Source organism: Ursus maritimus, unplaced genomic scaffold (genome assembly GCF_017311325.1).
Source record: "Ursus maritimus isolate PB19 unplaced genomic scaffold, ASM1731132v1 scaffold_3, whole genome shotgun sequence".
NCBI lineage: Eukaryota > Metazoa > Chordata > Mammalia > Carnivora > Ursidae > Ursus > Ursus maritimus.
Genome location: NW_024425563.1, coordinates 18,119,107 through 18,123,758, shown reverse-complemented (window position 1 = coordinate 18,123,758; position 4,652 = coordinate 18,119,107). Strand labels below are relative to the sequence as shown.

At 48.0% G+C, this 4,652-nt stretch overlaps 1 pseudogene; it reads right to left on the bottom strand.

Annotated features, from left to right (window-relative positions):
- Window positions 1-981: 981 nt before the first annotated feature.
- LOC103678273 lies at window positions 982-2,845 on the bottom strand (annotated as a pseudogene).
- Window positions 2,846-4,652: the final 1,807 nt, after the last annotated feature.

Genomic DNA, 4,652 nt, shown 5'->3' with positions numbered 1-4,652 from the left:
AGGTGAAAAAATATATTCTTAATAGGTTTTTCCCCCAATTAAATGGATTTGAACAAGCTGAAAACCTAAAAACTAGGATCTCTTCTCATTATTTTATTTATTGGGAGCAACCCTTAAAACGTTTACTGACATTTTTTTTTTAACTTACAAAATTGTAAGATGAAATGGACAGGGAGAAATTATTACATGAATCATAGAAATGGTCAAGATTTATCTAATTTTATCCATTGAGCAAAGACAGCTAAAGGGAGTAAGTTCTTTAAAGAAGAACCTAAATGTGTTTAAAGTGAAGAATACTACACAAGCTTTTTTTTTTTTTCCTGAATGGAAAAAAAAAAAAAAAGGATACATGGAATTGAACAGGATGGGAAGGAATGTGTCCATTAAACAAACACCTACGATTTATGTAACAGTTCTGTCAGAGTGGTGTCAGGCATGGATCACTGGTTTATCTTTGGCAATGATCTCATATTTTAGGTACCTAGAGTGAGATTATATAGCTGGGTAATGGCTGGATATAGTGAGTGAATATAGGTTTTAATTTCAATTCACAGCAAATTCACAGCAAATGATGACAATCACAGATTTAGCATTTAGTTTGTACATCCTCCGTACCCGGATCATTCATTGCTAAGCTTAAGCTTTAGGTGAGAAAGCTGTTTTCTTCAATAACTTCTTGGTGATTACTCAAGGACTGCAGTTTGCTCCAACCCAAGAGGTGGTTTTCTTAGTAGTGAAAATATTCAATGCTAAATAGGAGACTGAAGTCTTGAAAATATTTTACAGTGGTGACAAGTGTTTTGGTTCAGGAATAGGCTCTTTAACACATCAAATGCATACTCTCCCCCCCCCACTTTTAAAGATTTTATTCTTTTAAGTAATCTCTACACCCAAGGTGGGGCTTGAACTCACAATGCAGAAATCGAGAGTTGCGTGCTCTACCAACTGAGCCTGCCAGGTGCCCCTGCACATTATCTACTTTTAAGTGTTACATTTTTTTTTTTTAAGCAACAGAATTATATTTTTTTGGCTTGAAGTAGTGCTTCCTTCTATATTTGAAGGTTTCCTTGGTAGATATTACTGTCTCTTCCTACAGTTCTTCAAAATTTCCCCCTATCTGGGAGGTTTTCTTAGAGGCTACCTTAGAAGCCCCTGTCCTCCTAAGAAACAGCCCAGGGGATGAGACTTTGGAGGTTGCAGAACTGAGGATTCGAGGTGGGCACAGATAACCTGGATTGGGAGGTGGGTTCAGCCTTGCAATACTTAATCCACTGGTGCTAAAATGTGGGTCTTTGCCTTCCAGCAGTTTCCCGTAAGCGGCTATCTCAATACCAAGAGCTATTTTGACACTGAGCGACTCTGTATTACTGAAGGTGGAGGGCCATCTCACACTCCTGGTGTTCCTGAGATCACTCTCCATCTGCCCAACGCTACCCTAGTAGCTAGCCACGTCTGCACTGTGCCGCTCCTCCCGCTCTGGGATCTGCCTCTCCAATAACCCCTTGGCCCCAGGCAGCCCCTCAATCTCCACGGTACGTGCCTGCAGCTAACGCTGGTACTTGCGAATCTCCCGGCGGCCGGCCCGGATGGCCTCAGTGCTGTGCGCTGCCTGCTAGTTCGCGCCAGCAAACTTGGATTGATACACTCCTCCGCTGACCCGGGTAGCCAGGGACACATTGAGCGCAGATCTCGCTCAAGGCGGAGCTCAGGTGTGGTTGGGCCCTGGCCATGTCCACCTCGGAAGTGGCCTGCGACGCCGCCTGCAGCTTGGCCACCTCCTCCTCTTGCACCCGGCGCACGAAGCTAGTTCAGCAGAGACTCCAGCTTTTTCTCCAGGTCCGGGAGGGCCAGCGAGGCGCCATCCACGTCACGCTGCCGCGCCCTCACCAGGCCCTTGGCTCTCCTCCTCAAAGTGTGACCGCAGCAGCTACACCTCTTCTCCCAGGCGGTCGCGAAGCAGTGGGGCCTGCGCGTGCGCCGAGCGCGCCTCCTTCAGCTGCGCGCGCAGCTGGCGCCGGAAGAGCTCGGACAGGGCACGCGACTGGTCGGTGTGGTGCTGCTGGGCTTGGCGCGCACGCTTCTGCGTCTCCGGCTCCTGCCTTTCCTCCGTGAACACGGCGAAGCGGTCATCGAGGCCTTGCAGCTGCTCCTTCTCATTGGTGCAGATGATCCTGGGCTCATCCGTGCGTGCAGCCACCAGACTCAGGTCCAGCCAGTTGGCCGCCGCAGAGCCCCCGGCGGTGGGCCCAGGCCCAGGCTGAGTGACGAGGCCAAGGAGCAGGCGGCCCGAGGAGGCCACACCGCAGAAGGACAGCGACTGCGAGCTACCCGTGCCCCGCACGCTGGAGCGTCACGAGGACAGGCGAGGGCCATCCCCGAACACCTTGTGGTAGCAGGAGGAGGCGCACAGGTAGTGCTCTGAGCTGAATCAATCTTCTGGTACCAGGACCAGGGCTGGGGGAGCCGCTGCTGCTGAAGCTACAGACGAGTCTCCTTTCAGGAGGTGGGTTGGACAGCCCGAGAAAAGACGCTCTTACCGGCCCCACCCACACTCCTACTCCACCCGTCCCACAGCACGGCTCATCCATTGCCACCTCCAGTATCTGGTCTCGTGCTGATGTCTCCCCCTCATTCTCTCTGTCCGTCCACCCTACACTTGTCCTCTTCCGGTACTACCTGTCCAGCTTCTCCGGGTCCCTTTTACGGCTTCCTCCACCTCCATGGCTAAACTGCCGTACTCTCTCGATTGGAGCTCCTGCCAGCCCTGAAGCTGTGCTCTGTCATTTTCGCGGAATCTCCCACTCTCTTCAGCTTCACCACTGGCCCGTGCTCCCTGACTAATCATACTCAGGTTTCTCCTACCCGAAACTAGCCAACCAAACAAGAAATCAAACGGACAAACACACACATAAGCAAACCACTTTCCCTCCACTCTGCTGGCCCCGCTAAGCAAGTGCCTTCCCTGTTTCTCTTCATCACAAAATGTCTTTAAAAAGTCATCTTTGTCAACTGCTTCCATCCGGTTACCACCCACTCGCTTCTTCATCATAAGCTGGCTTCAGCTCTTACGACTCCATAATAGTTTTTTAAGGTCGGTAGTCAGTTGGTTACCAAATGCAGTGTTCTGTTTTATTCTTATTTTGCGTAATTACTTTATATGATTGACCCTGTTCCCTCATGCTAATCACCTCCCCGCGCCTGTGAAATTCTCACCTCCTCAGGCTTCCTTGATCATTTCTCGTATCTCCTTTTATCCCTGTGTCTCCTCGTCTTCTTTTCCAGCTTGAAATATAAGTTTCTCCCAAGAATCCTTCGCCCTCTACTCGATCCTCACTTCTGTATGGTCTCTTGGTGAGCGCATTCAGTCTCGTGGCTTTAATTCTTCCTTGTGGCTCATTTCTGAAACCCCATGTCTAGCCCTGACAACTGCTTGTTGAAAGTTTCCACCTGTGTCTTCTACCAGTGTATTGATCTTAACAGATTCAAATCTAAATCATTATTTTCTTTCCTGAACATTTACTTCTTCCCATTTCTGTTAACTAAGATCTTTCTAATTGCACCAGCTCACAACTTTGTTAGAATCTTTAATTCTCCCCTTTCTTTTGTCCTAGATCTGATTAGTGGCCAAGTTCTATTAATTTTGTTCGAAACATGTATCTTTTGTGTTCGTTGAAACATGTATCTTTTGTGTTCGTTCTTTCCTTTCTTCCCCCGCTAATACCCTCTAGTTCAAGATCTGGCTTCCTCCCACTTCCTTTAAGGACATAGTCTCATAGTAGGTTTCTGTGCTTCCAGTCCTACCCTCCTGAGCTTCACCTTATAGTCTGACACACCACTACCATATTAATTCCTGAGGCACACATCTAAGCTGGGTATTTCCCTGCTCAGACCCTTTCAGGGGCTGCCTAATACCTAAAGCACAAAGACCCGAATGCACGCAGTACAGGTAGGACCCTCTACCTCTAGCTCCAGACCTCCCCTCCAGTTTTACTTCCCGTGAGTTTTTTCCCCTACCAGTTTTTTACTTTAGCCACAACACACAAGCACATGCTGTAGTTTTACATCCAACAGCAAGAAACAAAAACTCTAACTCAAAAATGACATAAAACCCATATTTATTTATGATTTAGTTGATAAATAAACATCGATTATATGCCGTATACAAAAACTTATGACAAGTTCTGAAGCAGGATGGGCCCAGGGCAGAAAGGTCTCCACTGTGATTCTGCTACTTTGTGATTCTCTTGATGGAAATGGGTTCTCCTTTGCTAATGATCTCCTCCACTTTGGAACTCACACTGCACTGATCACAGTGTGCTTTGTGTTATAATTACCTGTTACTGTCTTATCCCTGCTGGGATTGGTGGAGGCCCCAATAAATTACACCCTTCTCCCCACTTGAGAGGGAGGAGTGGCAGATAAGATCAAAACAATACTTTATTACTGATAAAACTGGTTCTGAAGAAAGGTGCCTTGTTGTGCTGCAACAGTAGGCTTCCTAAGACACCAAACACCAGAGTTTGACAGACTCCTCTGCAATCACAGGTAGGGTTAGAGGACACCAGGCTCCTGCTGTGGCAGAGGCGTGGGGGGGGGGGCACAAGGGTGCACATCCCTGTCAGATCTTTGTAAGTTACATCCAGGGAACTCGC